General features: G+C 39.3%; 1 protein-coding gene across 5 annotated transcripts in view; it reads left to right on the top strand.

Moving 5' to 3' along the window:
- Window positions 1–16,126, top strand: part of SHLD2 (shieldin complex subunit 2) — a 60,212-nt gene that overhangs the window by 5,132 nt on the left and 38,954 nt on the right. The window contains exon 1 of one of the 5 annotated variants that reach the window (XM_067465635.1): window positions 14,528–14,601. The exons of the other annotated variants lie outside the window; for them this stretch is intronic. The gene's annotated coding sequence lies outside the window, so the exon portion shown is untranslated. Of the gene's footprint in view, window positions 1–14,527; window positions 14,602–16,126 lie in introns of those variants that run through there. 5 annotated transcript variants of the gene reach the window in all.

Here is a 16,126-nt window from a genome sequence, read left to right as displayed (position 1 = left end):
AGATTTGTCTAATCTTGGTGTAAAGGACTATATGCTGTATCTCATCACCTTTCTACAGGTTCTGGATCTGAGATTCATCCAAGAACAGATTCAAAAATACACAACACAAGTAGCATAGTGTGTACTGTGTTCGCAAGGCTGGAGAGAGAGACAAGGCTAGAGATAACAGTACTTTGCAGGAGATCTCCAGGGAGCCTGCCAGTTTCCCGTTTCTGCCTTGCAAAGAAATAATCAGGAATGTTGCACCTGGAACTGGCACCTCAAAAGTGGAAGCGGATGGCTGGTGAGCTTTCCTAAGGCAGGGCAACCCAAAAATGTATGCCTGGTGACCAGGGCTTTCCACATCCTCTGCTGCCCGGTGCCATTTTATAAATAAGAGACATATGGGCTTGTTAGTATGTGTGAGCTGTCCTAGAACCAAACTTCATATATACCGAGGGCCCACCACTTTTTTCTGAATACAGAACATGTAAACAATAGGTGTATGTGTAAGCAGTGTCTTATGACCTTCATATTTATTTATTTTATTTATTTATTTGATGCACTTATTAACCGCCATTCTCAGCCCATAAGGGCGACTCATGGCGGTGTACAGTACACATAAAAGACAATTACAAAAAAGCCAGTTTCAACAACATATAAACTATACAACAATTACAGACTACACTAAAAATCCGCTTCGTCTCTTAGTGGAATCATAGCCAGTCTCATATTCCTTGTTCCATTCCAGTTCTCATTACCGTATTATTTAGCACTTAATTAAATGCCCTCTCGAACAGCCATGTCTTAAGGCTTTTTCGAAAGGACATGAGGGAAGGCGCCTGTCTGATGTGTGCAGGGAGAGTGTTCCACAGCCGGGGGGCCACCACCGAGAAGGCCCTCTCCCTCGTCCCCGCCAGCCGTGCCTGTGAGGCAGGCGGGATCGAGAGAAGGGCCTCCCCAGACGATCTCAAGGTCCTCGTGGGCTCGTAGGCCAAGATGCGGTCGGAAAGGTATTTTGGGCCGGAACCGTTTAGGGCTTTGTAGGCCAAAACCAGCACCTTGAATTGGGTCCGGTAGCAAATCGGCAGCCAGTGGAGCTGGGACAACAAGGGCGTTGTGTGCTCCCTGCCACCCGCTCCAGTTAGTAACATGGCTGCCGCGCGCTGAACCAGCTGAAGCTTCCGGGCCGTCTTCAAGGGCAGCCCCACGTAGAGAGCGTTGCAGTAGTCCAGGCGGGATGTGACAAGAGCGTGTACCACCATGGCCAAGTCAGACTTCCCGAGATACGGGCGCAGCTGGCGCACGAGCCTGAGCTGTGCAAATGCTCCCCTGGTCACCGCTGAAACCTGGGGGTCCAGGCTCAACGATGAGTCCAGGGTCACACCCAAGCTGCGAACCTGCGCCTTCAAGGGGAGTGCGACCCCGTCCAGCACAGGCTGTAACCCTATACCCCGTTCGGCCTTGCGACTGACCAGGAGTACCTCTGTCTTGTCTGGATTTAGTTTCAGTTTGTTCGCCCTCATCCAGACCGTTACAGCGGCCAGGCACCGGTTCAGGACCTCGACAGCCTCCTTAGTAGCAGGTGGGAAGGAGTGACAGAGTTGGACATCATCTGCGTACAGATGACACCGCACCCCGAAACTCCGGATGATCTCACCCAGCGGCTTCATGTAGATATTAAACAGCATGGGGGACAGTATGGAACCCTGTGGCACCCCACAAGTCAAAGGTTGTGGTGCGGAACAGGAGTCCCCCAATAACACCTTCTGGGTGCGGCCCTCCAGAAATGACTGGAGCCACTGCAGAGCAGTGCCCCCAAGACCCATTTCCGCAAGGCGCCCCAGAAGGATACCGTGGTCGACGGTATCGAAGGCCGCTGAGAGGTCCAGGAGCACCAACAGGGACACACTCCCCCTGTCTAGCTCCCGGCGCAGATCATCCACTAAGGCGACCAAGACCGTCTCATAGACTTAATTCTGTTTATTGCATAATATTGGTCTCTGTATTTTCTGTCTGACCCTTTCTAACACTGACCTTTCATTAATGTATGTCCTCTGTGGGTGTATGGGCCAGCTAAAACTTATTTCTGCCAGTCTTGAGGTCATTTGTGAAATAGTAACATTTCCAAAAATGCTTTTCCTTACAGTACTTGAGGTGTCTGCATTAAAGAGTTTATAGGAATAGCAATACCATATATGTTAATCAGAAAAGTACACATTACATTAATGCATTATTGTATGCGGAATGTTTTACTCTTGTTTAAAAGCAGAGTGTATTTTTCCTTAGAGAAAATAGTAAAGTATAGTATACTTGAAATATTTATCCAATTTTTAAAAATGAGGTTATTAAGTTATTGTGTTTGGCCTAATTATCTCTTAGTAAGAAGAGATGGTTTTATATTCCTGTGTTAGGTGACACTTTACTTTATTATTATTTAATATGAAACCACAGAAATAAATGAGAAGCAAAAGGAGAAATACATAATAATTATGTAAATCTTTCAAAACAAAAAAAAATGCCAGTTTTCATTTCATTAAATAATAAGATATGTTTAATCAGTTTTCCATTATAGGAGAAAAATATTGTTTTCTACATATCTGCTTCTTATATAAGTATGCAGTATTGTACAGAAGTCAGATCTTTTGGCTTCACACATAATTTCCAATGGTTTGTATGAACTGTTTTAGTCTTAAGTATGGTTTGTAAGCCCATTGGAAATCGTGATTACAAAGGCAAGCCCTGGTTAGCTTTGTTTGGGCTAAATGTGAATCCTAGTTTCGTGCTAAAGCTAAGAGTTTGTACATGAGAAATAGAGGATGTAGCTGACCCTGTTTTTCTGGGTTGTTAAATTACTCTTTATGTTAACCCTGGACCTACATTTACATTTGGAATCCCAAGATACATTGGCTTCACATTAAACTCTTCCTATTCAGAAGGAAAGAAAAGTGGAGCATGTTCAAGATTGGCAAAAGTGAGATTGAAGTACATATTTGTTCTAGGAAAAAAGCTTTTGGGGGGGGGGGGGAGCGGGTTGGATAATGGGTGGAGATGCATGGTTAGGCTACGGTGTGCCTGGAATTTAGAGAAATGACGTTCAAAATAAAATATGTGGATTATTTTCCTAGCAACATGTACAATTGAGATTATACAGGTGGGCTCCCTAAACTGAAGGCATATTTTCCAGACAGATTTGCACCAACCTTTATTGGGAACCAGAAATCATCTGTTGTTAATTCAAACTGCATTTGCTAGAGTTCGGTTCTTGTCTATGTAAAATATCTCAGAAATACTGAATAGAGCTGAGTTCATTCGCTATCTTCAAGCATTATAACTGTAAAACAATATTACATTAGATGCATGCCTCATCCTAGTTGTAATGCATGCTTTGTACTTGGTTTTGGATCAAACTTTTTTCAATGTTGCAAGGTGTTGGAAGATCCTCAGGAAACCACATAAACCTACCTCCAGCATGTAAAGTTTGATCTCCTGCTTTAGAAATTCTAAATAAATAGTTGGTTAAGATTGAGGTATTCTTTGCAGCAGTATTTCCTCAGATTGGACCCTAGAGCCAAAACAGAATATCTATTAACCAAGTTTTAAAAGTTGTTTACTTGCGTATTGGCACAGCTGGTTGTTGTATGGGCGATTGCTAAGCTTCATAAGCTCCTAGAATTCATTTTGTTTCATCTGTAATTCCATCTGTAAGACTGTTAGCCTGCTTAGTGTTCTTATCACGAACTATGCTGATGGTTTGTGGTTTTCTCCCTCCCCCTGCATTTTCTATCTTCCCTGATTGAGGTTCTTTTATATATTCAATAGTAATGGGTCATATAACATAAACTACATATTAAAATTCTACTATATGCTTTCATTATATATTGATATATATGGAATAAGATAATCAGTTTCTTAATGTTCACACATATTAATTCAAAAATCTATAATGCTATATATAGATGTCACAATAACTAATTATTTCCCAATTTGCTGTTTCCTCTATGTAGACTTCTATGTATCAGTGATGATATGGATTTAAACCCAGAAGTCACTATTTTAATAGTTTTAAATTGTTTTTATATGAATTTTATTATGTGATTTAACCTGTTTTAAACAATGTATTTATGTGTGTTCGGCATCTAATTGTTGCCAGTCTGTACGCTGCCTTGAGTCACCTTCGGGCTGAAAAGGGCAGGATAAAAGTGTGGTAAATAAATATGGAAAGGGGGATCTGGGTGCTGAATCTAGATTTGCAATGTGGAGGATTTAAAGTAAGGGATGAAAATGACTGCTAATAGTTCACAATCTAGTTTTTTGGGTTTTTTTTTCATGTCAGGAGTGACTTGAGAAACTGCAAATTGCTTCTGGTGCGATAGAATTGGCCGTGTGCAAGGACGTTGCCCAGGGGACACCTGGATATTTTATCATCCTGTGGGAGGCTTCTCTCACGTTCCCACATGAAAAGCTGAAATTGACAAACGGGAGCTCACCCCACTCCGTGGATTCGAACCGCCAACCTTTTGATCAGCAGTCCTTCCGGCACAAGGGTTTAATCCATTATGCCAATGAGGGCAATCTAGTAAAAGGATAAGATTGTATTCATTTTCCCAATCTTCTGCTTAACAAAAGTTTCACTTGCATTGTTATGGAGTCTTAACATATTCCCCTATAACCCTATGTCAGTGAAAGTGAAATATGTTATAATTTATGGCTAGATTGTCGAACAGCATGCTAACTGGGTGTGTATCACCAAAGATGAACATGTGTTTTATCTGACACACATACTTCTATGAGATCATTTAGTGTCATAACTGTAGAAGTCCATTGGACAGGTAACGAGTAGAGATAGCTTGTGCCAACCTTCATTTTATTGCCTATTCTGGGCATGTAGAATAAGCTACTGGGTTTGAATGCTTGCATCTAAGAGTTTCCCTACCAGAACTAATGAAGGGTGGTCTCTATGATAGTGTATTCTTTATTCTTTTCATGGATTTCCATGCAAAAAATACTAATGTCCAGTTATGAGTTTGCGTGGCCACTGTGTCAACCATGAGCATTTCACATTAATGTATCCACTCTTGTTGGAGTGTATATGCTTGACTGAGAAAATAATGTGGTAGCAAAGGAACAAGATTAAGGATTGTCTGCTCGCCCACCTATCCCTAAAATATCTATCCTATTTCACTTGGACATGCCTAGCATTTTTAAAATTTTAACCATTACATTTGGCCCTTCCTCAGGTTTTTAATGCGTCATGATATTATTGTTATTGTTTTTGCTTTGTTTATGAGCTTATTTATTGTTGTATTGTTGTCGTTGTTTTATTGATGTATTTGGGCTCGGCCGCATGTAAGCCGCACCGAGTCCTGCGGGAGGTGGTAGCGGGGTATAAATAAAGGTTTGTTGTTGTTGTTGTTATTATTATTATTATTATTATTATTATTATTATTATTATGAGGGACAGGGCCTTTTCTGTGGTGGCTCCTCGGCTATGGAACTCCCTCCCAAGTGAAATTAGATCTGGAAACACGTGAAATCCTGGCTATGGGATCAGGCCTTTGTAGATTAGGTTGACTTGCTGACATGACAACGTTTATAGAACTGACTGACTTCCCTTTGGATGATGAGTCAAACCGGCGACTGCTGACTGCTTGATTGTTTTTATACTCTTTTATACTGTTTTGCTGTTCTGCTGTTAAATTGTATATTTATGTTCTGATATGGGCACCATGGGGTGCCAATTTGTTAGCCGTCCTGAGTCCCACTGCGGAGGTTGAGAGAGGATGGGATATAAAAGCCCTAAATGAATAAATATATAAATAAGCTTCCTCAAAAAGTCCCCCAAGTATGCAAAGATCAAATACATGAATATACTCCGTGACTGTATTCCAGTTCCATTGCTGGTGGATGCAGTTCTTGTTTAAATAAAAGGCAAAAGGCCCATATGATCTGAAGAGAAACTAAGATTGTTTCTTTTCTGCACATTCAGTTCACACTCAGGAAATCTAAAGTTCTTTTAAACTGAAGAGATGTTGTGCTGCAGAACTAATATAAGGACCACAAAGAGTTGATTGTACATAAAGACAAGCACTTTTTTGACTTGTATCTTGTGATAAGGCCAACCTAAAGAGGAATGTGTTGCTGGAGTAGCTAGAAAATATACTCTGTTCAACTCCATTTAAATATATGCTTAGTTCAGTATGGCCCCATCTACACTGACCATTTAACAGAGTTTGAAACTAGTTTTACACTGTGGCAGCCAGACAACAAACACCCACTAAAATAAGTAAAAGGAAGACCCTAATGTGCACCAATTTTCTGTGGTTTGTGTAATCACCATCTGGGCCTCAAAATGGTTTCAGGATTTCCTATATAACCATCTGCACAGCAAAACCAGTTTCTTCAATACTGGTATGAAATTGCACTAAATGGTTGGTGTAGATAGGGCTCATGACATGCTTTGTAGCATGTCATGATGTTGCTATGATTTGTATTTATATGGATGCGAAGTGGAACATGCAGACTGAGCTTCTCATACTGAGCAAACTTAGTGTCTCCCCTACAACATTCTCAAGAGAAATTAATGTAATTGTGTGTAGATTTAAAATGTGTAACTGGTTGAAGGCTGCTCTGACCTTCAAAAAAGCACAAATCCGATACACCATTTTGCCGTGTTAGTTTTCCTTAAAGCGTGAGAAAATAGCTTAGTTGATCGGTGCAAATACAGTTTAAAGGACAAAATGTGAATTGGAATTTTAAAGGTTTGCAAGTTGCTTTTTTTCAAAGTCAAGAGATAATAGTAATGTAGCTATTCAACTCTTGGGTTTGGCTAGGAGTTACCAATTTTTTTTAGCAGCTCATAGATTTACTGCAGTTGTTTTCTGGTATGCATTCTGCTGTGTTACCAGTTCAGATATAGCATAGTTAAAGAACATTAAATTGACTTTATTGCCAAGGTTATATATGGTTGTGATGAATAGTTAAAATCTGCCCTAGTGCTTTTCTACCTAAGGCAGGTTTCATAGAAATATGCCATTTTTGTTTTTTACAGTTGGCACTGCTCTTAGTCTAGTGACAGTACTTTGCCGGTGTCTGCGAATTATGGTTGGGAAGGATTTTTCCGTGAAGTGAGGATTCTTTATTGCATGACAAAAGTCAGTAGGAAGCATCTTTTTTCTAGGCAAAAGCAATTAATGGGACTATTGCCCTGTGATATGATAGCAACTATTTACTTACCTGTATATTACGGCATATAAGACAACTGGGTATATAAAACGACCCCCAACTTTTCCAGTTAAAATATAGAGTTTGGGATATACTCACTGTATATAAGACTACCCCTCTTCCAACACATACCAAATAAAAATTTTAAAAGCATCAGATTTGATTTCAATATGGTAATTTTCCTATTACTGTACTTCCTTCTCTGCCTCTCAGATCTCGCACATGCATACCTTCACCACTTCACTGCAGTCTTCAGGAGCGAGATCTGAGAGGCAGAGGAGGAGGTACGGTAATAGGATACAAGGGCGGGCCAGACAGGTAAAAGAGTTGTGTTTTTCTGGGCCCAGAGCCACTCTATCTCTTTTTTCCATACCCCGGACGCCTGCAGCTTGCTCCGCCCTTCACTTACACCTTCCCGGTGAAGCACCCCTTCACCTCACCATCAGGACTACTTTAAGTCCACAAATCCTGAAGAATGGATTTTCTTGTACAGCGTCACCCTTAATGCTTTCATACAGTCACTGCATATGGCAGTGACACAGCCACTGCCATTTTTGAGCTCTCCTCACAATATGCAGCAACCACAGATTCTCCAATCCAGATTGGAAATTTCAACACACGCTCTACAAGACAACTCCCGGCATATAAGACTACTCCCGCATATAAGACGACTCCCATGCATAAGGCTACTCCAGCGTATAAGACAACTCCAGGGTATAAGACGACCCCTGACTTTTGAGAAGATTTTCTTGGGTTAAAAAGTAGTCTTGAAAACGGCTCGGAAATTCCAGATGGTCCAACGGGCGGCTGCCAGGTTGTTAACTGGGGCCCCTTATAGGGAGTGGTCAACCCTCCTGTTCAAGGAGCTCCACTGGTTGCCATTCATTTTCTGGACCCAATTCAAGGTGCAGGTTCTTACCTACAAAACCCTGAATGGTTTGGGACCTGCATGACTGCATCTCTGTATACGAACCCACACGATCTCTCCATTCATCTGAAGATGCCTTGCTCGTGATCCCACCTACATCGCAGGCGCGATTGGTGGGAACGAGAGAGAGGGCCTTTTTGGTGGTGGCCCCCCGACTCTGGAACTCACTCCCTAAGGACATCAGGCAGGCCCCAACCCTGGCAGTCTTTAGGAGAAGTTTGAAGACATGGCTGTTCCAGTGTACCTTCCTGGAATAATGATCCCATAGCACTATATCCTCCAAAACACTTTCCATTTTTTAGATCTGCTTGTATGTTTTCCATAAATGCCCCATTACTTTTTCGCCCATGTTCCAGCATTATTTTCAAGTTTTAATTTTGCATTTGACCTTCCCATAGTTTTTAATTGTGTGGTCTTATTGTTAATGTTGCATTATTGTATTGTCCATGTTTTATTTTAATTGCTTGTATTGTTGTTATTATTGCTGTATTGTTGTATTTGGACTCGGCCTCATGTAAGCCGCACTGAGTCCCTTGGGGAGATGGTAGTGGGGTATAAATAAAGTGTTATTATTATTATTATTATTATTATTATTATTATTACTACTACTACTACTACTACTACTATTATTAGTCTTATACGACAGAATATACGGTACTTACATGTTTTGCTTTTAGGTCATTGTGAGTATCTGAGTGATAGTTCAAGTGAAAAAAGTATAACTGATGGCTTTAAGTATGTGATGGTTCCCATTCCACAGAGGACGACAAATTAATAACGATTTCTGATGCCTGACGTGCACACAAACCCTTCTACATCTTGGAAATAACATTGCAGATTTTAGCACAGGCTGGGTGAGGTTTGGCTCCTTAAAACATGAAAGACTGAAGTAGCAAAACATAGTTTCTGAAAAAGAAAGGTATAACACGTGTTCCTTTTTCCCCGATCTTTTCTCAAGTTAAGCTGGTCAGCATTGTTCTTTGCTGACTGACACAGAGGCTGGATGGCAGCCCAAAGTCATTTGTGTTAGAGTGGTTATCCTCCAGTATGAAATGGTCAATCTGAAGTATTGTTTATATAAACAGAACATTTTGTTTAAGCTCCTAACAGCATTCTGATAAGAAGTAAGCAAAGTCTTATATTCATTTTGTTTATACTAAAAATGAGTTTTTGAAGTAGTTTAACAGACTGTTCTTGTGAATTGACTTGATGTAATTGCCATAAACATCTATTGAACTGCATTCCTCTTGAATAATAAGGCAAGGGCTCTTTCCCATGCTGCCAGTATCAAAAGTCTAGCTGGTGACTTGCTGGTATATTAAAAATAATAAATAAAGCTTGCAGCATAATAAACTAGTTTATTTATGATGGTTTGGGTTTCAGAATGTCCTTGACTTTTAAAATGAAACTGTAACCTGCTTGGGGTCCCTTCTAAACAGAAAGCAAAGTTATAAATAGACTACAGTGTGCCTCTGGTATCCAGAGAGGTTTGGTTCCAGGACCTCCCAGAATACCAATATTTGTGAATTCCGCAGTCTCATTATAAACAGTATCTCTTATATAAAATGGCAAAATCAGAATTTGCTTCTTAGAATTACTTTATTGTAATATTTTCAAACTGTGGATGATTAAATCTGTATATATTGAGGTCCAACTGAAAATAAATTTGATCTCTAATGTAAAGCGTGTTTACTGCTTGAGTCCCATTGTTTTGAGTGGGGCTTACTATTAGATTATTGTGCATGTTGCAGCATTCTTTCATAAGATCAGCTGTTTACCAAGTTAACATTGCTTTGGGATTGTTCCAATATAGAGGTCAACCCTTCTGTTTAAGGAGCTCCACTGGCTGCCATTTATTTTCCGAGCCCAATTCAAGGTGCAGGTGCTTACCTACAAAGCCCTGAACGGTTTGGGACCACCCTACCTACATGACCGCATCTCCACCTACGAACCCACACGCTTGCTCCGGTCATCTGGGGAGGCCCTGCTCGTGATCCCATCCACGTCGCAAGCGCGCCTGGTGGGGACACGAGACAGGGCCTTTTCTGTGGCAGCCCCCCGACTTTGGAATGCCCTTCCAAAAGATCTTCGCCAGGCCCCTACTTTAGCAGCTTTCAGAAAGAACCTAAAAACTTGGCTGTTCTGATGTGCCTTCTCAGATTAGGAATCCCCACCCAAGTCCTAGAAGCACTTTAGCACAATTAACATTACTGCACACCGTACTATTTTATTCCCATGCTCCTCCTACCACTCTAGCACTTTTAACCCTGTACCCCACTGCGCTGGCCGGCCCAGTTTTAAAGTGTCATGATGTATTGTTATTGTCGTTATTGCTTGCTTAACTTATTGATTTGCTATGTTTTCTACTGTTGTGTTGTTTTTACTGTATTGTGTTTTGAGGCTTCGGCCTGTGTAAGCCGCATCGAGTCCTCCGGGAGATGCTAGCGGGGTACAAATAAAGTTAATAATAATAATAATAATAATAATAATAATAATAATATAAAAGCAAAGAGATCCCCAATGTTACTACCTCAGTTCTACATATTTTTTCTCAAACATGAGTGTACCTCGGCATTTTAAGCTAACATTATAACGTTATTGGGGTGTTGTGTGCTTTCCGGGCCGTAAGACCATGCAGCACTTTCTCCTGACGTTTTACCTGAATCTGTGGCTGGCCTTTTCAGAGAACCTTATGAAGTTATATTTCATAGGAGTTTTTGGTGGATTATCCTTTGTGGTTGTTATCTGCCTTAAGTTCCCTTGGGGAGAAAGGTAGGCTATAAATAAAAATAAATAATAATAATAATACTTTATTTGTACCCTGTTACCATCTCCCCAAGGGACTCGGTGCGGCTTACATGAGGCCGAGCCCAAACACAACAATACAAGCAATAATAACAACAATACAAGCAATTAAAAACATAGACAATAAAATACACAACATTATCAATAAGACAACACACAATTAAAAACAGCGGTAAGGCCAAATGTAGAGTTAAAATTGGAAATGATGCTGAGACATGGACGAAAGGTGATAGGTGTTTGTGGAAGGTGTTTGTAGAAGGGCATACGAGCAGACCTAAAGAAATGTAAAGTGCTTTGGAGGGCAAATGTAAAGTGCTATGGGGTCATTATTCCAGGAAGGCACACTGGAACAGCCACGTCTTCAAGCTCCTCCTGAAGACTGCCAAAGTTGGGGCCTGTCTGATGTCTTTAGGGAGTGAGTTCCAGAGTCGAGGGGCCACCACCGAAAAGGCCCTCTCCTCGTCCCCACCAATCACGCCTGCAATGCTGGTGGGATCGAGAGCAGGGCCTCTTCGGATGATCGAAGGGAATAAATAATATTGCTTAACTGTAGCAAATAGAAATGACAGGTCTGCTCATCTTATGAAAGTCTCTTAGCTAACCCTATAGGTCCTGGTTTGTTTTACATTCCTTCCGACTACTTTCCAATTAGCTTCTCCTTGGACTTGGATTTTTCTGTTTTGCTCAAATATAACTTGTGTTCGAGTATCTGATACAAGTTTTTTTTTTTGAGAATATTGACTTGCAATAGTGACTTGGAGCTAGACTCAGTAATATTTTAGAATAGATCCCAGTCAAATTAATTTGAGTTTGATTATTAGTCATGGCTGGTTTATGTCCTATTGATTTTCAAAATCAAATGGTCAGGATTGGACATGTAATCAGAAATAGACTATGTTTGACCAAAAATGTCTGTTATGGAAAACTGCATTTTCTGGGGTGAAAATGGTCCTGTGCACCAGGCTCCTTTGCCCACTCCAGATACACATGATTATTGAAAAAAGTGAAGTAGTTGAACTTGGGAGAGGTCAAAGATAGTGAGGTCTTCTACCTCCTGTTGGATTTCTGATAAAGCGGTTGGACAAATAAAGTTGGGTTACAGTGTTGCAAAGTATGTCAAGATAATCCTCACCTTAGGGAACATTTGGCCCAGTTTTTTACATTCTTGGACCTTATTCCAGATAATGATGTTAAGGCAACTGTATTTTTCTTGGAAACTGCTGGAGCTGACCTATGAGACATCATTTGATTTATCTGATGTAACTAGTAATTACTCAAAAAAACCCAATTTTAAAGATCAAAGGAGCAAATGCAGGGATTTACAATAGCTAGATTATGGAATTCCTGGTGTTTGCAAAGAAGTTGTTCAAAATGGGATCATCATGTATTCAGGCTATAAAAAATGTTAAAAATATGAATGACTGAAGTGGTGATGCTGTGAAGAAAATAGTCAGAAAGTGTCTTGTAGCAGTTGTTCTTTGTAGGCTTGGAAGTCCAGAAATACAGCTTTGTCATCAGAAATGGATTTATGAATGAAAGGACTTGTGGATGTGGGTGTATTACTGAATAGAAATAATCTGGGTTTCAACATGTGCCTCAAGACTTCCTTATTATGCATATCCATGCACTTGAACCACAATTTTTAACCTTTTTCTGGTTGGGGAATCTCAGGGTTCTCTTCAAAAACAAAAATAGAACCTGTGAGTTCAGAGGAAAATTTAGAAAAAAAAGTATGGTTTTATAGAAAACCAAACATGGTTGTAGTGTCTTGCATTTGCACAGAATGTTTATCTCTCTGTGCTTGTTTTCAGATATTACTTGAAAGCCAAGTTGATGGCTTTTGTGAATATACAGAACTCTTACTGTTCTGCAGTGTCACACTTCAGGCTTTTTCTTTTTGTAGCAGGAATGGTTCAAAAGCATAAATAAATCTTGTTGACCCAGTTCAGCTCCCAGAATTGTTGGATTTCTTTCCTCCCAGTCCCGGTAAACAAAAGAGAAGAATACTTCTAGAGATCCAAAAAAGGTTTTAGATAAATAAGACACTATGATTTAAGGGGTTTCTTTTTTAGTCATTCAAACAGACTCTGTTTTCCCATTAACAAACATCTTTACAAAAGTTAGAGCAACAAAATTAGTTGAATACGACTTAATTTAAAGGTATGTTTTTTTAAATCATTTAGCATTTGTTGCTAGAAATGTTTTAAACTGGAGTTAGCCTATTTTACTTGTCATTGAAGTTATGCGTAGTTTCAATTGATATCAATTCAGTCTCAAGGGTTCATGAAAATCATTGATCATCTGGATCCGTATCAACCTTACTTCAGTCCTAAACGTAAAGCAGCCATGGTTTTAAATGCATCATGGTGTCATTGTTTTAGTGTTTATTGTTTTGCTTGATGTTTAATTATTTGTTTTATGAGTTTTATTGTATTTGTATGCTGTTGTTTCGTTGGTGGCCTTGGCCTTTGCAAGCCTCATCGAGTCCTTCTGGAGATTTTAGCAGGGTATAAATAAAGTTAATAATAATAATAATAATAATAATAATAATAATAATGGTAACCCTAATAAGGATCAGCAAATGAATGTGTTTGAGATGTTTTAGAAAACTGCATCCACAAGTACAGTGGACATGATAAGGTTATTAGTCAAAACATCTTGAAGGGCAACAGGTTGCCTCTAGACAGAGAAATGTCCGTTTTAGTTCTTCTGGTCCTTTCTGTCATCTTTCTACTAGTGACAATGATTTATTGCTCAGCCACCATTCTAGAAAGGTGGGTGCAGCAGTGCTTTAATGCAGATAGGTCTCAGAAGGTAGTATTTAGAGATGTCCATTTGCTCCTTTATTCTATAGCAGTGGTTCCTAACCTTTCTTTGACTAGGACCCACATGACCAGGGACCACTTTGACCAGGAACCATTATCCAACATTAGTACACCATATAATAATTACATAATTACATAATTATAAAGAGATGTATGGAAGAGATGTTGATTTTTTTCCCCATCGGGCTGCACACATATTTTTACACATTTCATCTATATAAATAAAAATATAATGTTAGTTTGTGGGATTAACATAACTGAAAAACCACTGGATGAATTGATGCCAAATTTGGACACAAGACACCTCAGGCCAACAAGTGACCATCACTCATAAAAACACTGCAAAACACAGCAAAAGAGACTTAAAAAGCAAAAAAACAAAAAATACATTACAACACATGCACAAAACCACAAATACACACATATACACAAATATATACACCCACAAATACACATATATACACATACAAAACACATATACACGGACTGGGTCACAGCAATGCGTGGCAGGGCACAGCTAGTGTGTGTGTGTATTCCAAGAGGCCAATAAAGGGGCAGGTTCAACTTTTCTAAAGCTGTCAGATCCATCGGTTGATTGTTATTAAATAACATTTTATTTGAATATAAGTCAGAACCCAACCACATCCATCTTGTGATCTAGACATTTAGTGTTCAGATTAGTTACAGTTTAACAGGAAACACTTGACACTGTGCAGTTAATGCTAGAGGAACTATAAATATTTCTGATATTACCAAAGATGTCTATTTACATTTTAGATTGAGCGTTCCACATCACCGTCATTCAGGAAGCAAAAACCAGTATCTTCCAGACCAGTTTCTGTGAGTCCACAGTATATCTTTACGGAAAACTAAAGTATAAAATATAATAGTTGGTGACTTATGTTAGGTACATCTAATCTACATCATGAGAAAGAATGCAATTTCTAAAAATAACAGTCTATGGTACAGTACTTCAGAATGTATATTTATGGCAGTGGGAACCAGAAAAGGTGATTTCTTATTTTATCTGAAATAATGCTTGAGAAAGTTAGTATATTTTTGACCACATAGATTTTTTTAATCCAATCAGATTTTACATGGAAATAGAAAACTGCCTAGAAAGTTCTGTAATTATAGTAGCCAAAGTTTCTGTAAAATGAGATGATTAAATAATAGAAACTCTGAAAAATCAGATTTTTTTGTGAAATTTGCAGATAACAAGATGCCCACAATAGAGGCACCAATTCATGTATCCAGAACTTTTTAAATGTACCAATAAGTCCAAGGGGTTTTTTAATGGAAAATGAATAACAAATGTACACAAATATCTCAGAAGTACACCTTGTTATACCAGCAGTAGACCTGTTGGATGCTAAAATTGTAAAAATAATACCAAAAGACAAGATGCATCTCAGCCTACAAACCCACTAGGACTTTAAGATCTTCTGGGGAGGCCCTGCTCTCGATCCCGCCTGCAACACAGGCATGTTTGGCGGGGACGAGGGACAGGGCCTTCTCAGTGGTGGCCCCTCGGCTGTGGAACACCCTTCCCACAGACATTAGATCGCCCCCCTCACTAATGGTATTTTGGAGAAAAGTGAAAACCTGGTTATTTGAACAGGCGTTTGAATAGGCAGTGCAATAAATATAGGAAAACGGAACTACGGATGACGAGCTGGATCATGATTTTAGTTATGAGACGCTAATGAGTTGTTTACTGATGTTTAATTACCTAGTGTATTATTGTGTTAATTGATTTTAAATGGTTTGTATGATGCTAGCATTGATTTTTTGCTGCTGATGTTGTTAACCGCGTTGAGTCGCCTAAGGGCTGAGAAACAACAGTATACAAATAAAGTAAATTAATTAAATAAATAAATAAATGTCTGAAAGTGCACTCATTGATCAAATATAGGGAGTACATTTCTATATTTTAATGTAAAAATATGAGAGTGTAATGCTGTTTGTTTGGATTGGTGGCAGCAGCTCTCTGAGTTGTCAGCCAAGGTCTTTATTTATTATTATTTATTTAGAACTTTTATAACCCAGTCTTCTCAACCTCCGAAGAGGGACTCAAGTTGGCTAACAACAGAAAATCCATACACAATTCAACTAATAACATAATAACATCATAATACATTAAAATACAAACCAAATAAATACATAAAGCCAAATCGTCAAGATAAAATCACATTCATCACAATCCGCAAGTGTGGTCAGTAGTAGTTTGGATTCATTTGTTTTGTTTTGAAGACTTGCTGTCTGCCACTTTATCTGTAGATGTCAGGATCCGAACCTGAAAATGTAACTTGGAAAGAAAAGTTCCCTTCCAGCAGTGTAGAATAAAGAGGAGACTTGTATGAAT

The sequence above is a fragment of the Anolis sagrei genome, chromosome 3 (genome assembly GCF_037176765.1).
Source record: "Anolis sagrei isolate rAnoSag1 chromosome 3, rAnoSag1.mat, whole genome shotgun sequence".
Lineage (NCBI taxonomy): Eukaryota > Metazoa > Chordata > Lepidosauria > Squamata > Dactyloidae > Anolis > Anolis sagrei.
This window is presented reverse-complemented; position numbering and strand designations above follow the sequence as displayed.